Here is a 22,541-nt window from a genome sequence, read left to right on the forward strand (position 1 = left end):
TTGCCTCCAGGTCTTTGCCATGCTGATCCCTCTGACTAGAATTCCCTCCAAGCTGAGTCTGTCCCTCCTATTCCTATTCCTACTTGCTCTTCAGACCTTCACTCAATCCCTGCATCATCTCTGACCCCCAGGGCTAGGTCAGGTTCCCATCTGTGTTATCTCAATATCAGGTATTTTCCCTGTCATGCGCATGATAATTTCCTGTCACTTAAAACATGAGTTTGGGTCCCCTCAGAAGCAGACTCTGAGACAAAGATGTGAGTGCAGGTAATTTACTTGGGAGGTGATCCTAGATAAAACCAAACCCCAAAATGTCAGGGGAGTAGGGAAGTGAGACAGAAAAAGAAAGGTGGGAAATAAAGGAGTCTTTATGAAGTAAGTTATCATGGTGGGTAACCAGAATGTGACCCTTCTGGGGAATCTGTGGGCTATTGTAGAATATGCACTGCAGTTATCCAACCTGAGGGTGAGGGAGCTTGGGTATTGATACACCATGTGCATTAGCCATTGGTTGAGGGCTAATCTCAGCGAGAGGGATGGAATGAATTCCTGGCACTTCTGGTCCACTGAATGGGCATGTAGAGTGGGCTTTGGGGGTCAGAGAAAGTCCCTTAGTTGGAAGATGCAGGTGCTAGCAGTTGGAAATAAGGTTGGTGTGCCCTCAAGTGGGAAGGGAAGAAGCTGGGGGAGGAGCACTGGTAGTTACATTTTTCATATCTATTAGACTCTCAGATTTGAAAGGAGCTGGGGCTGGAACAGCTTGGGGTGGGGAGAGAGCTGCTAAAGCAGTTGGAGGCTGGCTGTGTATCTCTCCTTCATGAAGTTTTACTTGGGGTCTCTCCACCTGGGCTGGTTTGAGCTTTCTCTCCCAGGGTGGCTTCAGAGCCATCAGATTCTCACCTGGATGACCAGGGATTCAAAGGCAAGTGTCCCAAGAGAACCAGGAGGAAACTATGTTGCTTTTTGATAACCTAGCCTCCAAAGTCACATAGTGTTGCTTCCCCTGGAATGCCAGATTCAAGGGGAAGGAACACAGACTCTACTTCCCCATGGAAGGTGGGTCAAAGTCACATGTTAGGAAGAAAATATGATCTGCCACAGTGATGATGTTTCAGTAACATTTTGGAGATACATTGCAAAGCTTTTCTTCAGTGTAAAACTATACCATCTCTGGATACATTTGAATATTCCTGGGGCTCTTAACACTCAGGTTCTTTATTCTGATTCTAGAAAAAATTTCATGCCTTATTCTGCCAAAGCATATTTGGCATACCTAGAGCTCAGCTTGGCATCTGAGCTGGCTTAGGGTATGTTTTACTAGCCCACATTCCATCTATGAGATATACCATAAAATAAGCAATCTCAATCAATATGCAGCAAAGATCACCGATGGTAGACACCATAAAGAAAAAGACTAACAGGTTTGACTAAGGCAAAATTAAAACTTCAGCACATCAAAAATACTATAAGCTAAATTAGGAAAAATGAAAACTGAGAAACTTTTGCAACATTATGACAGACAAATAATTGGTATTCCTAATACATGAAGAACTTTTGCAACTAAATTAGAAAGGGTAAATAGGAATAAAAAACGGGGGGGATAAATAACTAATCCCCAAAGAAGAAAAACAAGGTATCAAAATAAATGAAAAATGTTTAGTTTCTCTAATAATTTCTTGAATAAAAAAAGATTTACCATTCTATATTTGCCTATCAAATAAAAACAATGAGACATTATTTTAGTTTTGCCTATCGAATTGGTGAAGACTAAAAAGAATTATAATATCACATTGGCCAGAGCGTGGGTAAATGTGCTGTCACACTGCTGGAGGGCAGTTTGGCAATAGGTATGGGAAGCCTTTGAAAAGACATGACTTTTTGATCCAGCAGTTCCTTATCTGGGGATTTTTCCTATGAAAATGCATGGGCATTTATCTCCAGTGTTGCTCATATTAGAAAAACTTATAATTGACAGTGGTGGTTAAAATAGAATACTCTGCCACTAAAAATTATTTTATATATATACATCCATAAGTAGAAAGAGGTTCATAATATATTTTTAAGTGAAAAGGCATAAGGCAGTTCAAAAGAGTAAATGAAATATAGTTTTATATGTGTGTGTTTGTACATGGCTCCAGGAAAATATAGTAATCTCCCCTTATTCATGGGGGATGTGTTCCAAGATCACAATGGATACCTGAAACCACAGATAGTACCCCCTGAACCCCATGTGTACAATGTTTCTTCCTATATATACATACCTGTGACAAAATTTAACTTATAAATTAGGCACAGTAAGAGGTTAAAAGCAATAAATAATAATAAAATAGAACCATTATAACAATATACTGTAATAAAAGTTATGTGAATGTGGTCTCTCTCTCTCTCAAAATACCTTATTGTACAAATTTAACACCTTTTCTATCTTAACTAAGTACTTATCATGCACTGTGTCCATAACTTTTGCAGTTTGAGGTGCACCAACAAAACTAGCCCAGTTTTCTTTTTCTTTCTTCACAATTTCACAGATAGAAGATTGGGTTTTACCATAGATCTTAGCAACCTGAGCATACAATTGTTTTTCTTTCCTTATCAAGTTGGGAACTTTCACGTTTTCACTTAAAGGAAGCACTTTAGGGTTTCTCTTTGGCATATTTGAATTACCAGCGTCACTACTCTTGTGCATTGGGGCCATTATTCAGTAAAATAAGGGTGATTTGAACACAAGCACTGTGAAACCATGACAGTTGATCTGATAACCCAGGAGGCTGCCAAGTGACCAAGGGGCAGGGTACGCTGGACAAAGGGATGATTCACATCCCCAGGAGGGACAGGGTTGGGGCCACATGAGACTTTATCACCCTATGCAGAATGGCACACAATTGAACACTTATAGTTTATTTCTTTTTTTTTTTTTTTTGCGGTACGCGGGCCTCTCCCTGCTGTGGCCTCTCCTGTTGCAGAGCACAGGCTCCGGACACGCAGGCTCAGTGGCCATGGCTCACGGGCCCAGCCGCTCCGCAGCATGTGGGATCCTCCCGGACTGGGGCACGAACCCGTGTCCCCTGCATCGGCAGACGGACTCTCAACCACTGCGCCACCAGGGAAGCCCTAATATAGTTTATTTCTTAAATTTTCCATTTAATATTTTCAGACCCCAGTTGACCGAAGGTAACTGAGACCACGGAAAGCAAAACCCTGGATAAAGGGAGACTACCGCATTTCCATGTATGTGTATAGTCCAGGAGAAAAAAAAAAAAAAAAAGAAATGCTATACATCCAAGTAATTATCAGATGTTACCCCAAAAAGATATGATTATGGATGGTCTGTAATTGAGTCTTTTTATCGGTGTATCCTAAGGTTTCTTTAAAATGAGCATATTCATACTATTTTTTAAAATTCTGAAGGTAAATGTGACATTCAAGCTTTAAAAAATGTATTTTAAATGACACAAGAGTACATGGATATATTCTAATTGTAAAAATTCTAGTGATACAGTAATTATAAATAGTATAAATAACAAATATATAATGTATATAATTATATATATTGTATAATATGAATATAATCATATAAAGTAAAATCCTCCTTCACCACTAAATTATTTTCCAAAGGGAAAAAAAAGAAGACAAGATTCCCTCACCTTTCATAAACACAATCCAGATGTGGTTAAACACACACACCAATGGAGTTAGTATCTGAACACAGTGTAATAACTGCTTATTATCTTAGTTGAATGGGCCTAACTACAAGTCAGGAAACCATGTAGTAACAGAAGAGGCAGGCCTGGCTTACTCTGACCAGCCTGAGAAACGCCCACAGTGTGGCTGGTTACATTTTAACCCAGAACCTTGTAGTTCCACCCAGAAAGGCATCATAGCACTGACAGATTGGGAGGAAGATAATGGGAGTTCAAACACAAGACTCAACCCTGGAATTGAAAGGCTGGCCATGGTTCTGAAGGCCCAGCCAAGAGGAACTGCTTACATGGAAGCCTTAGGAGTGAAAATCTTCTCTCCGAAGGCTGACAGGTACAAGACTCAAGTCAGATTTCACATTACATTCGACCTGAGCTATTTTTATAAAGCTCCAACAAAATCAGTACTTTTTCCAGCAGTGAGTAACGCTTTAAGAAAGCTTTTCTTCTCTCTCATTTATCCCCCTGCCTTTGCATTTACAGAGCTCACCAGGAAAAAAGGCTGCCTGCATGGATGTCCCCTGAGAGTTTTCATTATTGTGTGGAAAGCATTTTAGTTGCGCTGATAAGAATCTGTTTGTGTAAATAATCTCTTCCTAGGAAACCTGGAATTTTTCTGCCTCTTGATCACAGAGGGATGACTTGACCCTCAAAGAAGAGACAGCTTTGATCATCAGAATCCTCACCTGTTTCTGTCCCCTTAGTGTACATTCAGGACACACTCAATTTCTCTCTGCTTCATTCTCCTTGAATATGAAGTGAATACAGAAGAAAGACTCTAATGATAGTATTGAGGGGGGAAAGAAAAATTTTCTAGATGTTTCTATTACATTACAAGCTACTAAGAAACACTGGGGCAGTTCAAAAGAATGAAGACATATGGGGGTTATAAGTGTTTGGGGAAACTAGCTATTGGGCGGAAAGGGCTCTAGAACCACGAAGCATTTTTATTGTGTTCTGCTAATCCTAAGAGAAAAGTCTGTTCTTGCTGAGGCCGTTAGGTACTTTAATCTGTTGCTTTAGTTTATATCTTCTGGCACTACCTGCCAGACTATAATATTAGTTTTCAAGAATCAATTACCTTTTGGCATTTTAAGCACATCTATGGTAGATATATGTCAGCCCTAGCACAGCCCAAGAGAACATTGGCCCTGCAGTCCTGCACACCATGTAGACACGGACCACAGAACATTTTCAAATGCTGGGCTGACATCTGCACTGCCACCCCTCCACCCCTGCATCAGAAAGCAGCACAGCGTGAATACGGAGAGCCAGGGCTTTGGTGCAGGCTGGCACTTGGGTGCCAGTCCTGGTGCTCGTGATGTTTTTCCTTTTTGCAGGCTCCCTGCCTCTCTGTTTTCTCATGCATAAAATGGGGTGATGATAATAACACATCTCATAGAACTGTGTGTTGATTAAATAAAAGCATGCATGTGAAGTTCTCAGTACGGGGCCAGGTAGGTAGAAAATATTCTATAATGTTAGGTCCTAAACCTTTTTGCCAGAACGTAAGGCAACGGCCTCCCTCCCCATGGTCTGCAACGCTGCCTCCCACTCATTTTTGCTTCTTGTCATCCCTCTGCAGCTCTGTGGAATATTCCTTCAGAACACAACCCAGTCAGTCCATCTGCCCTCTTTGGTTTTGCCCTGCTATTTTGTCTTATATCCATTCTCCTTCCCAGATAGTAAAACCCACGAGGGCAGAGAATTGTGTGCTAGCTTTGTGCACAGAAATTTTGGGGAGCAATATTGGGACTTCTCAGGGGACAGAAAGGGGAGGTGTAGAATCAATTTTATATAAATATCAAAGGGCAGGCTTTCAAACGGAGATGGAAACTGGGTCCAAAGAGGGAGGATAACCTTCCTGCGGATACAGAGCCTCCTTTTGCTGAGGCTGGAACAGATGTCCCTCTGTGTGACAGTGGGATCTCATTTTGCCTTTCTGGGCCCTTCCTCAAATGCTATCTCTGACCCCAAGGCTCTTCCTCACGCATCCAATCCACTGGCTGGTTAGAGCTTCCACGTATTTTTACTTACCCCTACTTTGGGGTTTGACCCAGGGGAACTGGTCTCCGTAAGGCGGAGCTGGCCCCATCCCAGGACCCCAACAAAATGATTCTGGCTGGTCACTTGGTGCCTGCAGGCTTCTTAGGTGATGCTGATGAATGGTGCAAGCAGCTAGATGTGCAGGATGTTCTGTGTCCAAGTTCCCTAGCCATGTAGATTCTGGGACACGGTCAGCCCTTGGCAAACGTTTGGCTTGGCCTGCAGCTTGATTCCACATTGGTGCCATGTTTTGTTTGCCAGTCTCCCAAATAAAGAAAGATTCAGGACAGCTTCTGGTACTGCCATCCAGGCCTTAAACTTTCCATCCTGTATGAGCGAGCCTTGGTCTCACGGCTCCCTTTTAAATGAAAGCAGTCAAGTGGTTAAATATTCATGCTTTGCTTATTTCAGTATATTTAATTTATTGCGTATCACTTTTCCTGGGTTTTATATAAACTTGTCCGAGGACTTTTTTATTTCAGTGTAAATTCTGGCAGAGTGCTCCCTTTTCCTTGGCACAGTGTTGATTAGTTAAAGAATATAAAATGTCTGCCTAGCTAAGAAGATGATATATATATTTTTTTTACAGATTGCTCTTGTACTTTAATAAAAATAATACTCCAGTCATTATCACCATCATTAATTAATCTTTAGTGATTATTAATGTGGTGCTTCACATAAGGTGCCGTTAAAACATCTGCTTCGTTTTATTCCCAAGGCTGGAAACCGCTGCCTCAGCTTGTCTGCCCAGCATTTTCTATTCCGTTAGGTGCTGAAAATGAAGTGGAGATTGTTTTTTTTTCCTTCTCATTTCTCCCTCTGGTAAAAATGGAATCATATCTTCCCCTTCTCTCTCTTTTTGCAGAGCAAGTCTTCACCAAATTCTATCTTACAACTGTCTTGGTCTGGAAGATGTGATAAGAGGGCTATTTCTCAGACCTGAATAGTAGGCTAACTCTTCTCCTTCGAAAGCCTTCCTCACCCTCACACCCAGGGTTTTGGGAAGCCAAAGCGTTATGCAGATACAAACGTGATTGGGGCTAGATTGAGGTTCAGAATTCTTGTGGATGCATATCTAAAACAAAGGGCTGACAACAATCAATGAGAATTTAAGGTCTTTATAGGAGAGCTTCTACCTGTGGCCCTTGGAGGCATATTTTCCTTTTTTTAAGAAGTCATAAGGCCCTGTCGTACCCAATTTTCAAATATGTGAAGAATGATCCCTTGATTATGGGGAGCTAATTGAAACTGAACAGGCGCTGCTGTGGCCTGCACACTGCACGCCCCACTGCCCCAGCATAACACAGACATCATCGCTTGCACCGCCTCTTGCCACCCACAAGGCATCTGTTAGAACCCAAGGGCGAGTCTCAGTATTAGCCAAAGAGAATAACAAAACAAAGTTAGACATTTAAATTAACTGCCAAAGAAGAAATCTTATGTCACTTTTCTGTTTAAGAACATTATATAAGCAGCAACAGAAGAAAGGGGAAAAAAAGGAAAAAGGAAGGAGGAGGAAGGCAGGAAGGGATGGAGAGGGAGTGTGAAGGGAAGGGGGTGGACAGAAAAACTAGGTAGAAAGTTAAGAAATGTACAAGAACTGTAGGAAGGAAATTTGGGGAGTTATTGTAGGACATAAAACAAGAGTTTTATAACAAGAGAATGGGGATGGGAACAAGTAATATTTTAAAAAGCCCATTTCCAAATTAATCTGTGAATTTAATGCATTTAACCTTAAATGAAATTTTTTAGGGAACTTGAAAAGTTATTCTTAATTCTATTACCTGAAAGACTAATTTGTTAGTAAAGGGATACTTGTATTGCCTGATATGAAATTTAAAAGATGTGATATTTAAAAGTGTTTACTAACATAAGAGTAGACTAATGAATAAAAAGAATAAAACCCAAACATATACATAGATAAAAATATTTTACATGGGATAGAGATGACATTTCAGACAAGTGAGAAAATGATAGATGTTTATTGTTTTAGGAAAACTATTTGGTGGGGTGTTGTGTTAGTTTCCTAGGGCTGCTGTAATGAATTACCACAAAGTTGGTGGCTTAGAACAACAGAAATTTTTTCTCTCAGATTTGAAAGCCAGAAGTTGGACATCAGTTTTATTGAGTCAAAAGCAAGGTGTTGTCAGGGCCTCCCTCCCTCTGGAGGCGTTAGGGGACAATCTGTTCCCCGCCTCTCCAAGTTTCTGGTGGCTGCAGGCATTCCTTGTCTTGTGGCTGCATCACCCCACACCCTGCCTTCATCTGCCATCACCTTCTCCTGGTCTCTGTGTGTCAAATCTCCCTCTGTCTCTCTCTCATGAGGACACTTGTGATTGGATTTAGGGACCATCCAGATAATCTAGAATAATCTCCCCATGTCAAAATCCTTAAATTAATCTCAATCATCAAGACCCTTTTTACTTACAAGGGAGCACATGTTCCAGGGATTAGGACTTCATCTCTTTGGGTGGCCATTATTCAGCCTACTACAGGGGTAAATTACATTCTCATCTTACCTTATACATCAAGTATATTGATAATGTGTTAAATTCTTAAATAGAAGAATATGAAGGCAAATAGTCATCTGATCTCAGAAAGGGAATGGCCCTTTTAAGCATAAAAGAAAAGATTAATGGTTCTGCTTATGTAGAAATGTAAAAGCTTGTTTAGGTCTAAAATTACCACACACAAAATTACGAAGAATTGACAAATTGGAAAAAGCCTTTGCAACAAAGTTTCTATCATTAATGTATGAGGAGCTTTTATAAATCAGAAAAAGAAATCTCCTAATAGGAAGATAGTCCAAGAATAGGAATAGGCATTTCACAAAAGAAGAAAAATCAAAAGGTCAATGAACATTAAAAAAAAAATGTACCCTTGTAGTAATCAAAAGCAAGTTAAGGGGCTTCCCTGGTGGCGCAGTGGTTGAGAGTCTGCCTGCCGATGCAGGGGACATGGGTTCGTGCCCCGGTCCGGGAAGATCCCACATGCCGCAGAGCAGCTGGGCCCGTGAGCCATGGCCGCTGAGCCTGCGTATCCGGAGCCTGTGCTCCGCAACGGGAGAGGCCACAACAGTGAGAGGCCCACGTACTGCAAAAAAAAAAAAAAAAAAAGCAAGTTAAATGTTGATGATATATTCATTTGGGCCAACAAATTGACAAAAATTATAAAAATTGCAAGAACCCATAATGCAAGAAGATGAGGAAATTTCCTCATTTAATTCCTCACATTAAGTTATTGGTGCAGCCTTTCTCAAGAACTATTTTGCAATAAATACATAAGGCCTTACAATGTGTATTCACTTTGAGTCATAAATTGTGATTTTAAATTATGGCAATAAATGAGCAACTAAACAAACAGAATTGTACCTGCCTGCTCCTTATAGCTTCATTAAAACATGGCAAAATTACAAATGGTCTAATATCTCATAATGGAAGGTGAAAAATGTTTACAATATGTGGTTAAATGAAAAGAACAAGTTACAAGGCCATCTGTACATCTGGTCCCTTGACTGTGTGTGTATCTGAAATACTGACTGAAAATGTTAACAGCTGTCCTCATTGGAGGTATAGGACTATGGGTGATTCTTCCCACCATTTAAAAATTCTTCAATTTTTACACGGAGTATGTATTACTTTTATAATTTGGAAAGAAAAGATAAATGCATATATTTAAAAATGATCCATACAGAAAAAAGCCATATCTTCTAAATGTGGCAAATACTATTTCCATCTTCCTTTCCATTTTCACCTCCCTTGACTACCCAACACCTGCCCAATGTTGCTGCAGCAGAAGAGAATCTCAGCCTTCTCTGAGCTGGATCCTGTGTTCTCATAAGCTTATGTCTTTATACATGTTGTTCCTTCTACCCCAAGTCCCCAGAGAATCCTACCACTCATAGAAAACCCAGTCCTCTAAGGAGGGCAGAGAATCTTCACAGTGCCTCTAGGGAGAATAAATTACTTCCTCATCTTTGCTGTCACAGTTCAGCACACTTCAATATGCTGTGATTGTACTTCTATTCTGTTTAGGTGCCATGGCTCTATTTCCCTCCTGGATGGCGAGCTTAGTGCAGGTGAGTCAGAATCACATGGGAACCTCCAGTCCCCGGCACAGGACGTGGGGTAGGGGGTTAGATTGGCCCATGTAGAATGTAAAGAGAAAAAGGCTACCCCCAGCCATGGTGCTAGGAGGGAAAGTAAGGTACAAGGTGCCCAAAGATGAGAGTCAAACCTGATCTTTTTGGATTGGTCAAATGGGCATTTTTAAGTTGGACATAATTCTTTCAACCTACTGATTGATATTGGTTGAAATTAAATTAATACATTTCAGATTTGGTTTGAGTTGCCTGCATATTTTGGATTTTTTTAGTGTGAAGAAAGCTGTTTCATTGTTGCTTCTCCTTAACTTTTAATTAACGTTAAATGCTGCAGTTTTGTTTAGCATAGGCTGGTGGCATTTCCAAACAGTCTCACCTTTTTACAAAATCAGATTCCTGAGTTGTGCTGAATCACTGACTCTGAGTCTTTGAAGATAATTAGAAACAGCTGGGAAGCAGAGACGCCTCAGCACATACCTTTCCATAAAAAGAAGAGAACAGGTGAGAAATAGGAGTCAGAGATTAATAAGCCTGGGGCTGGTCAGGTCACCTCTCAGAGTCATAACTCTCTGTTTTTATTAAATAAGGAAAGGAGTTTCCATGGCATTTGGTTGATAGCAGCTGCTGGATCTGAGACGTTAGGAAGGAAAGAGCAGGTGTCTTTAAGGAGCTGCTGGGGCTGGTTGTAAAGCTGAGCTCTCAGCCAGGGAGTAAAGGGAAGATGCCATTTACTTCCAGGTTGTCACTGGACTAAGTAGGGAATTGTCTGAAGAAGATCATGGTTGAGTTTAGAATTAAGTAAACACATATATAGACTCAAATTTTATTGCTCTGGGAGTAGAAATAAGTGTGCTGGATTTCGGTGCACTTTTTCTTTCTAGTGGTGTTCCATTTTGTACGGTGGCATTTGTATATATTAGGTGGAGTAGTTGTGGAATAGTTTTACTCTAGGTTTTAATTTTTTCCCCTCACATTCCCAGTGAAAGCCTAAACTGCCCACTCCCAGCTAGGGAGCAGAGAGCAGGATGGATCAGAAATATTTGTGTGTCCAGAGTTAGACGTGTACCTAGGGCTGGGGCTGGCTCGAGAACCAAGCAGCTTGAGCTTGGGTGAATCACAACCTCCAGGGCTCAGTTTCTCGATAGGGTAAGGGGCACAGACTAAATCATTGTTATTGATGAAATCGATTTTTTTTTTTTTTTTTTTTTTTTTTTTGCGGTACGCGGGCCTCTCACTGTTGTGGCCTCTCCCATTGCAGAGCACAGGCTCCGGACGCACAGGCTCAGCAGCCGTGGCTCACGGGCCCAGCCGCTCCGCGGCATGTGGGATCTTCCCGGACCGGGGCACGAACCCGTGTCCCCTGCATCGGCAGGCGGACTCTCAACCACTGCGCCACCAGGGAAGCCCCGAAATTGATTGTTTAAAAATGGAGTGTAGTGATTCTGGCTGAGATAGAGGAGGACCCAGACTCTGTCTGCTAGCCTCGCCCTGCTCCCTCTCTATCCGGACACGCCAAGGAAGCCCATGGAGTCTGAAACAGAATGAAACCTTAAAAAAATTGCCTTGTCACCCATCTGAACTCACTCCCTCATTTGTAGACATCCACCCAATCTGCAAATTAATTGAAAAATGATTTAAGTACTTCCCTGGTGGCGCAGTGGTAAGAATCTCCTGCCAATGCAGGGGACACGGGTTCGAGCCCTGGTCCGGGAAGATCCCACATGCCGCGGAGCAACTAAGCCCATGAGCCACAACTACTGAGCCCACGTGCCACAACTACTGAAGCCTGTGCGCCTAGAGCCCATGCTCCACAACAAGAGAAGCCACCGCAATGAGAAGCCCGCGCACCGCAAGGAAGAGCAGCCCCCGCTCGCCGCAACTAGAGAAAGCCCGCGCGCGGCACCAAAGACCCAACGCAGCCAAAAATAAATGAAATAAATTTTTTAAAAAAGAAAAAGGATTTAACTGTTTCCTGAGGTTTTAAACAATGAAACAAATCAAACAAACAAAACACTATGAGAAGGATATTCAGTTCATCCCCAGAGCATGATTTCTCTCTGGGTCTCCCTCCCCACTCCACTCTCCTCACGTCCCACCTCCCCTTCCTGCTTCCAAAGTCCCGCCCTTCCTCCCTTCCACTCACTACATGCAGACTCCTGAAGTCAGCTTCCGGAGTGTGATTCCCACCCTCCTTCCCCCGCTCCCCGCTCCTTAGCTCCTTAGCAGACCTGTCCATTTCTCCTTCAGTCCCTTTCTGTCCTGTCCAGTGGGAATCTCAGCTTCTCATCATACTCCAGTTTTATCTCATTCTGCCCCCTTAAAACTCCATTAACTCTGTAAACAGTCCCAGGCAGGTAACAGCAGCCCAGTGCCAGATTCATGAATTTCTTCTGTTTAGAGTGGGGAGTGGGGAGGGGTTGGGAGGAGATCAAAAACGCTTATAGCTAAGTATATTCTTTACCAATTCTCTCCTCACGGGTGATCCTAATGCCCCATTCTTAGAACTCCCACCCTGCCTCCTGCTGTAACGCAAATCACTAAAAACAGTGTGTGACTGGGACCCCTGGGTCAGAAGCCCTGCGCAAGGTTTGCATTTGGGGAGGTGTTTTTATGCTCGTTTCCTCTTCCTTCTGTGTTTCTTTTGTTCTTTTTTCCTAACCAGTAGCCATTCCTAGGACCACTTCCCACTGCCCCAGCATTTCTGTGCCAGGACAGATGGTCCAGAATGGAAGGTCTCCCTGGCTCTTTAAGGAAGCCGTGGGATCTTTCCAAGTGAGTTGCCCGATAGGATTCATCAGGCTTTGTGTGGACACAGGGGCACCCGAGGGGGCAGCAGTCCGAGGAGGCGGGTCCCAGCTAATAACTGAGGTCCTTCAATTATCATCGGGGTGTAGATGCAGCTCTGCGGCTAGAAGTATAGCACTTCCTGCTGTGGTCACACTCACCTGTGTCCCTGTGGCTGGGGCTTTCTCAGACACAGTCAATATAAGTTTAAGGTTTTTTTGGCTCCACATGAAAGAGAGCCGCGATCTCCATCCCCACGTCAGAATGACTGTGTTTTCCTAATCACTGTGCACATATTTCTTGCCTTTGATATGTGTGGATCCATTTCCTTATGTGTTACTCACTACTCTGGTGCCATAGTCCCTGCTGTGACCCCCGCACGCACAAACACACACACACATTCACCCTCACACCCCTCTGGAGAAAACGCCTTGTTGCCCGGCTTTGGACAATGCCAGGACCCCACAGAGTGTGTGCTCTATTCACTGCTTGCCAACCAACCTGTCCCTTTGGCAGCTGCAAACCAACCACATCTACAGATCTTTGCTTTTTTCTTCCTCCACTGGCAGGGCCACTTGTAAAGGTAGGCGATGGAGGAAATTTTAATACACAGCAGGTGAGTGTGAGTGTGTGTGAGTGTGTGAGAGAGAAAGAGAGACAAAGAGACAGAGAGCATGAGTCTCCCAGGCATCACTCAGCTGGGTCTGTATTTGTATAACATTAGTTTCCTGCAGAGTCATCGGGCTGGGGAACCAGTTCTGCCTCATTGTAGAGCTGTGCACCTGCTGCAGATTGCATTCACCCAACATACTTTCTCCTCCCTTTGTGTGCTCATCCCCTTGGGCTGGAGCCCGGGCTTTGCACTGGCCAAAAGAGACATGAGGGAGCCCAGGACTTAGACTCAGATGATCTTGTCCGAATCTGGCACTGCCAGGAGAGGCAGAGAGAGGATCGTGATGGAGTGGCTAATGGCATGTGGTCGGTGGACCCAGGTTGTCTGGATGTGAATCCTGAACCTGCCTCCTACCAGGTCTGTGACCTTGAACAAGCTACTTAATACCACTATGCCTCAGTCTCCTCGTGTGTAAAATGGGGATGATAAGACTAGCACCCCGCTCATGGGGTTTTTGTGAGGGCTGAGTTAACTCAACATAAGTCTCCTTCGCAGTAAGCTCTAGATAAGCACACTATTTGTTATTCATAGAAGCAATGGGAATAATCCTGTGCTGTTGCACAAAGTAAAGGCCCTGCTATTATTACTAGTTGTGTGAGTTTGGGGTGAATTAACCTCTCTGAATCTCATTTTCCCCATCTGTAAAATGGGGATGAAATCAGAACCCCTCCCCCCCCCACCCCAACAAGACTGTGCCTTATTATTAAGCACAAGTTTGTTTGTTGGAAATGGAAATCTGTAGTTGATCATGTCTTTGCTGCTGACGATTGTGCCAGGCTCCACATGCCCTGCTCTAGCAAGTTTGAAGTTGTGGACCAAAACATCTCAAATATTTAAAATCCAAGAAGGACCAAAAAAATAAAGGCAAGTCGTGACTCATTCTTTGGGGTCACATGTCTCATATCCCAAAGGGTTTAGGAGGAACTTGCTTTTTCTGAATCCACATATGATTGCTCCAGAGGGACCTCCTTTGACTACACCAGGAGAGCTAAAGGGCTGAAGAGCAGAGGAATGCTGTACAGATCTGGGATGTGTGATGGAGCAGAGCTGATTCTGTTACTCCCGATTCTGCCACTTCTTTGCTGCGCAACCTTTGGCATGTTAGTTAACCTCTCTGAATCTGAGCTTTCCTCTCAAACGGAAGATCAATAAGGTATCATAAAAGAGTGTGGCACGAATCTGCAAATGTTTGTTCCTTTTTCCTGGAAAAAACTTAGTATCTGGGTTTATCAGGCCAACCTTTGGATCTGGGTTGATGCATGAGACATGGTTTATGAGCTATAAGAAGTGAAAATGCGGTGTGATTTTAAAGTTCCGAAGGTACTTATTATAAAACAATAGGTGTTTTTTAAAACCCAGCTGAGTTGGTAGTGGACTTTCTGGATCTGGCCTTTGATAGCTCTCCCACAGTTAAACAGTTTGCTCTTCAATCTAGGAGTAGTTCAGCATCTTAAATCATGAAGCAAATTACTGTGTATACTAATCTCTTTACCATGTTAGATAGGATGACCATGTAAAGGATAAGGAATAGCCTTAGGATGGGTGCTTGTCTGTGCTGTAGCTTGGACAGATCAGATAAAGGGAAAGCCGAAAGGACCATACTGAGCAGCCTGGGGATGAAATGAAGATGGTCTGACATGGCCTCTCCTGGTGTCTTCTGGGAATTGCTGTGGGGTTATGGCTGGAGTCACGGGAGCTAATCCTTCCCAAACTCCCACTTCCCAAGCTCTGAAAAATCCTGCCCTGGAGGCATTTTCAAATGCTGGTCACAATCCTTGAAAATGAGCCAACTTTGGCCATCTCCTCTGGGGTATCTATTGATACATTGGGCTGTACCTCCAAACTGTTCTGAAATCTGTCCACTTCTCACCACTTCCACTATTATTATCATCATTATCTCTCAGCTGAGTTATTGTATATAATCTCCTAACTGATACCCTTGCTTCTGCCCTTGACGTCGACTGAAGCCAGAGCACTGCACTCTGTTCGGAATCATCTACTGACTCCCCATCTCACTTAGAGTAAAAAAACAAAAAGCCAGTATATTGACCTAAAAGCCCTAATCCATCTGGCTTCTGCAACCTTCTCTCTCTGTCTCCTAGTCTCCCTCTGTTCCTTGCTCTGTGCTGCCCCAAAGGCCTCAGTAGGAACTATTCCTCCAACAGATGCCTGTGCCCAGAATTCCAGATCATTCTCTCTTCAAACCTTACTCACTGGTTGTTATTTTTACTGGACACACAGGTCCTAAAACTTGGAGATCATGTTTTTAATAATCCCCCAAAGGACAGAGCTCAAACTCTGTTCCTCCAGCCTGCATGCATTTTTCCTTTCTCTGAATTCCTAGAGCATTTTTATTCCAGGAATCACATAGTTTGATGACTTATTTATACTTTGCCTGGACTGATCCTTACTCATAACTCATTTTAAAATTGGGTTATTTGTATTTTTATTAGTGAATTATAAGAGGTTTTAATATATTCTAGACACAAGCCCATTATTAAATATATGATTTGCAAATATTTTCTCCCATTCAGTGGAGTTCTCTTAATTTTCATAATGGTATCTCTTGAAGCACAAAAGTCTTAAATTTTGATGTAGTACAATTTATCTAATTTTTCTTTTTGTCACTGGTGCTTTTGATATCATATCTAAGAAGTCTTTGCCTAACCCAAGGTCACAGAGATCTCCAATATTTCCTTCTAAGAGTTTTATAGTTTTAGCTTTTAAATTTAGGTCTGTGATCCATTTTGAGTTAATTTTTTGTGTATGGTATGAGGAAGGGGATTTAACATCATTCTTTTGCATATGAATATCCAGTTTTCTCAGCAATATTTGTTGAAAAGACTATTCTTTTCCCAGTGAATCATCTTGGCACTCTTGTCAAAAGATAATTGACTGTAAATGTGAAGGTGTTATTTCTTTCTTTTTTTTTTTCTGTACATGGGCCTCTCACTGTTGTGGCCTCTCCCGTTACGGAGCAGAGGCTCCGGACGCGCAGGCTCAGCAGCCATGGCTCACGGGCCCAGCCACTCCGCAGCATGTGGGATCTTCCCGGACCGGGGCACGAACCCGTGTCCCCTGCATCAGCAGGAGGACTCTCAACTACTGCGCCACCAGGGAATCCCGAAGGTGTTATTTCTTGACGCTCAATTCTGTTCCACTGATGAGTATGTCTATCTTTATGCCATAACCACACTGTTTTGTAGCTTTGTAGTGAGTTTCAAAATCAGAAAGTATGAGTCTTTCTACTTTGTTCTTCTTTTTCAAGATTGTTTTGGCTATTCTGAGTCCCTTGAATTTCCATATGAATTTTAAGACTGGATTGTCAATTTCTGCACAGAAGCCAGCTGGGATTTTGATAGAGACTGCCTTGAATTTGTAGATCGATTTGGGGAGTATTGCCATTTTAATGATATTAAGTCTTCAGGTCCTTCAAAGTGTGATGTCTTTCCATTTATTTAGTTCTTTAATTTCTTTCAATAATGTGTAGTTTTCAGAGTATAAGTTTTGTACTTTTGTTAAATTTATTGTTAAGTATTTTATTTTATTTTACGATGCTATATAACTGGGTTAAGGATTTTATTTAAAAAGCAATGGAAGTCATTGAAGGGTTTTAAGCAGGAATGGGCATGACCATGATTGAATTTTTAAAGATCCCTCTGGCTTCTGTGTTGAAAATTCATTTAAGGGGGTAAGAGTAGATGAAGGAAGACCAATTAAGAGGCTGCTGCAATGGTCCAAGTGAGAGATGGTGGTAGCTAGACAAGGATGGTGAATCAGACATGGTAAAATGTAGACAGACTCAAGATGCCTTTAAAGGAAATTCAATAGAATATAGTGATGGATTGGATTTGAGGGCATGAGAAAGGGAAGTATCAAGGCTTTTATCTTGTGTAACAGAATGGGTGGTGGGGCCATTCATTATGATAAGGAAAACAGGAAAAGAACCAATATACGGTCTTTAAATACCACTTTACCTTAGAGATGATTCAATCCAACCCACATATTATCTCAGTTGATTTTTCTAAGACTTTTATGAGGTGGGTAGGATAAGCATTAATGTCCTCAAGTGCTGAGTGATAAAACTGAGGCCACCATGGAAAAGGGCAATGATTAGAAATCAGAAAGCATGGGATTTGGCCCAGGCTATGTTAAATATTTTTGGGTTCCCTTGGTCATAACAGTTAACTTCTGGAGTGGTTGGCTTCTTTATCTATCAAATGTGGGACTTGGTGAAGTTATCCCTAAACTCCCTTCTGATCTGCCTTCGTTCACTGTTGCCATTCATTCAGAAATACTTGTGGGGTTGAGGTACATGGGCAGAAACACATCTGATGATGGAATTGGGATGTGAACTCATCTCCCAATTTCTAGTCCTCTCATTTTTTTTTTTCTTTTTCTTTTTTTTTTTTTTTGTGGTACGCGGACCTCTCACTGTTGTGGCCTCTCCCGTTGTGGAGCACAGGCTCTGGACTCGCAGGCTCAGCGGCCATGGCTCATGGGCCCAGCTGCTCCACGGCATGTGGGATATTCCCAGACCGGGGCACGAACCCGTGTCCCCTGCATCGGCAGGCAGACTCTCAACCACTGCGCCACCAGGGAAGCCCTAGTCCTCTCATTTATTTTTTTTCCCCACTCATATTTTATGAGAAAAATGGATGTCTCCACCTTGCTCTGGGCAAGATACTGGGCAGTGTGGTTTATACTTGGGTCAATACATCTCATTTTAAGTTTTGGCAACAGGGACACATTAGTTAAAAATCCCTTGAAGCTGTGATTGTGTTTATGATAGTCTTTAATATGTTTATAAGACTTGTGCTTCAGGCATTTATACTTCTATTCCCACTGTGACTTTAAGCCCTTGCCAAATTTAGAAATACTCTCTTTTCTCTCCTCCTGTGGTGCCCACTCAGAAACTTTCTCAATCAAGAATGACTCATGGGTTGCTGCCCACGGACCAGACCTTAGGTATTCACTCTGGAGTGTGTCAGGAGTAGTTTTTAATCTCTTATGAAATCTGGTACACGGTAGCAGAAGTCCACCTATGGGGTGGCAAAAGTAAATACCAAAAAAGTGTTGCTGTACTTGAAAAAGGATCAGTGAGTTTTCCCAGGTGATGAAGAGTGAGATTATTGCCCCCAAACCCAGGCCCTCACCACCAAGCACCACCCGCTCAGGACTCTGAGAGGGTGAGGAGAAGACTCGCTCTGTGCTCAGCTGGTTCTAGGCTCAGGCTTCCTCCTCGGTGGCCTTTGTAACCTGAATAAGGAAGGGAGGAGGGATTCTCTTCAGGACCAGCCTTTGAATTGGCCGCCTGGATGAAGGCCCAGGACACACCTGATCTAGTCAGTTTCCAGCAGCTTCTTTCAAACAACAAACAAGCTCAGCATTTACGCAGTGTATATACATTTCCATCACAATAGCTGCCCTGCTTTTATGGAACCAGGAACAATTTGATAGTGCAGATAAAGGGGGAACGCTTTGAAAGAGGATACCCACTGAAATAACACCTCTGTCAAAGGGGCACGTTTCCTCCACACATGATCCCTTTGGACGAGTGTCACATCACAGAGAAACAGGATAGCGACTCCAAACGGTCATTTCTGCACATTTTGATGGTGACTTTTACAGAGTTGACTGCAGAGCTGTCAGGCTGACAGAACTTGCCCACCAGCTGGGCGATGAGCCCCGTCCTTGGCTGTGAACAGGGACGGGGAGGTGGAATGTGTGCAGCGGAGCGGGGGAGACATCTCAACGTGTCACTTCCCTTCGGAGGGAAAACAAGACTTTCAGAGAGTCTGAGAGTCCACAAGTTTTAAGAAAACCAGCTCATGTCTGAAATGGGAAGAAAAGCTAATTATATGCTCTGGAGCGATGAGTCCCCAATGTGACTACATAGCAGAATTGCCAGGAACACTTGGAGAAATATAAATTCCTAAGCACCTGCCTGGACTTATTGAATCAGAATCACCCTCCTTCCCCTACTCCCCCATGAGGGAATGGGGGAGCAGGAATCTGAATAAGTTCACACCCCAAATCATTCTGATGAGATGACTGATGAAACTCCACTCTGAGAGCATTCATCCACAGGGCAACCTTGAATCACTGCTCTCGCCACAGTCAGAGGAGGGCCATAATCAGCGCTTCTTTGCTTTCTGTGAGGCGAATATGTTAACAGGACAATAAAGGTCACAATTTCAGAGGAACTGAGAAGACAATCTGAATGAGAGAGGATTTTGAAAAATAAAATGAGTAAAGGTACGGTTTCCTGTTTTTTAAAATTTTTTAACATCTTTATTGGAGTATAATTGCTTGACAGTGTTGTGTTAGTTTCTGCTGTATAACAAAATGAATCAGCTATACGTATACATATATCCCCACATCTCCTCCCTCTTGCATCTCCCTCCCTCACACCCTCCCTATCCCACCCCTCTAGGTGGTCACAAAGCACCGAGCTTATCTCCCTGTGCTATGCGGCTGCTTCCCACTAGCTATTTTACGTTTGGTAGTGTATATATGTCCATGCCACTCTCTCACTTCGTCCCAGCTTACCCTTCCCTCTCCCAGTGTCCTCAAGTCCATTCTCTAGTAGGTCTGTGTCTTTATTCCTGTCCTGCCCCTAGATTCTTCAGAACCATTTTTTTTTTTTTTTAGATTCCATATATATGTGTTAGCATACGGTATTTACTTTTCTCTTTCTGACTTACTTCACTCTGCACGACAGTCTCTAGGTCCATCCACCTCACTACAAATAACTCAGTTTTGTTTCTTTTTATGGCTGAGTAATATTCCATTGTATATATGTGCCACATCTTCTTTATCCATTCATCTGTCGATGGACACTTCCATGTCCTGGCTATTGTAAACAGAGCTGCAATGAACTGGAACTGCTTGCCAGCTCTTTGTAGCTGAGCAATACCAAGCCTGCTGGGTGAGTCACTAACATCTGAGGTCCTGCATTCCCAGAGGAGAAGCGATGGGACTGATAAAGTGGACCACCAGAGTAAACTGGAAGCACTCTCCCCTCGCCTGGTGGGGCTTCTGCCATCTTTGCCGCTGCTGCTTCTGCTCCTTTTCTAATGTTTCCGTGTCAGGTGGGGATTGGGGAGGAGGCTGAGATGGGTACAGGCAGGGGACTCCAAGCTTTGGGTGAGGGGAATGGAGAGGGCAGGAGTTGGCGGGGGGTGGAAGGACGAAGAAGCCTTATAGAGATCAGTTCACCAAGAAGGGAAAAGAGCTGGTGATTTGCTCTGTTCTGAAGGTTCTCTTCTGAGATCTGAGGGCAGAGCTCACATACAAGGGACAAGGATGCACACTGGCCCCCGTATCAGCCTCCCAGCCCCTCGAGCTTTACAGCAGGTTTCAGCCACCGGAGACTAGGGCTCAGAGTTTGCCTCCGCTGGGTCTGTATGGAGACTGGCACACAGTTCTGCTTCCTTGAACAAGGTTGAAGCTCCCACCCAGAGCTCCTTTGCCTCTTGCCTAAATGTATGTTTCTACTGTACCTTAGAAGAAGGTCTTTCCTTTAGAGTTAGGAATTTCCACTTCCCTTAGTACATTAGGTGGTTGAGATGATAATTCTATGTAATCTCTTTATAAAGCTGGCCAAATTGAGCTTCCCTCTAGCCTGAGGGTCCTCTGTGACCTATTGTTAACCTCTAGGTCTACCCCTCTGCCCCCCACCTCTACCTCAAATGTATGCACTGTTTACCCCACTGGACCATAACCTTCCAGAGGGCAGGGAATAAGGATCGTTCATCTTCGGATCCCAGCACCTAGCATGCTGCTCGGCATGCAGGGGCTAGTGGCTCATGCTGGATAAAATAGAAATTAAGTTAATCTGATAATGTGTTATGTGTCCCATAACACATACACCACCTTGCCAGCCTGTGTCAGAAAGATCTAGGTCAAAAGATCTTGTTCTGCCAATATTAGGGATGTGTTAAAAAAATTTTTTTTGGACAGTTCAGATATTCAGCAAAAGTCTGCAGATCATTGCCATAAACAATGTCAAATGCACTCTTGCATTCCCCTCAAAATGCCCAGCCCCCTCAGCCTCTGAGGTCTGAGGCAGCTCCCCGTGAGGTGGGTGTGAAGAGTGAGGCCCACAGCCCTGGCCATGCTGCTGGGGCGTCCCAAGCTGGAGGTTCCCAGGCTGCTGCAGGATGGGCTCCGTGCTGGCTTCCAACCTCCAGCAGCTCCGGTTGCCGGCTCAGCCCCTCCAGATTCAAAGGCCTTTGGCCTCATCTGGAACTGTCCCCTATGGCCCATGGGTCTTTAGGATGCTTTATCATTTCATTTCCTGAGCGTGTGGTACCTTCCTGCGCTTCCAGTCTGGCTCCTGAGGCGTGTATGGTTGGTGGTCATTTGCATACACGGGGGACATCCTTATTCTGAGCCTGACATCTTGGTGGCTTTTTTTCTCTGTTCAGGAGGGTGGCTGCCCCACTGCTGTGTGTCACCACTGCTTCCTTGGCAGCTCACTCAGGGTTTGAGAGGCTCAGCCTCCCTCTTATATCAAGGTTTCCAAATGTTAAATAAAAATGCTGAAACAGGCTAACAAGAATTGTGACTTTTTTTTTATAGTTATGTTCAAGAAAATGATGCTTTTAATATGAAATGTCACATTTTGTTGATTTTTATACATGACAAAAGTATGGTTTAAAAATATCTGACTGATGTGAAATATCAAAAGTTTTATAACAAAGCAATGTAACTTTAAACATTGGTAGTCATGACTATTAGAGGGATGTCGTGACTTATGAGAATGTCATGACTATCATGATTTAAATCATTGCTACATTCTCTTCATTATCTATTGATTACATTCTAAAAAGAGACAAAAATGTCCCATCACAGAAGGAAGTGTTATATAATATAAAGTTGCTAATTACAAGATAATTATAGGAAATATAGAAAATATTAATTTATAGTGCCTTAGAGACAGTCTGGGTCTGGGAAATTAAAATTAAATGATGATCTTTCCGCTCTCTCACTTTATCTTTGCTAGAAGCAAAAGTTTAAAATTGAGGCTTTTTATGACTGTGACATGAGATAAATGGACTCCCCGACTCCCCTCTCCTCCTCTCTGCCAGCACCCCGCCTGGTCCCCTACAGTGCTGCAGCCAAGGCCCAACTGGGCAGTCCCTGGATGCAGAAGACCTATAGCTTTATGACTGTGTCTGTGGCAGGGGTATGTCCCAGTGGAGAAGCCTGGGCACCACACCATCTCTGGGTC

Source organism: Hyperoodon ampullatus (assembly GCF_949752795.1).
Source record: "Hyperoodon ampullatus genome assembly, chromosome: 4".
NCBI classification, from domain to species: domain Eukaryota; kingdom Metazoa; phylum Chordata; class Mammalia; order Artiodactyla; family Ziphiidae; genus Hyperoodon; species Hyperoodon ampullatus.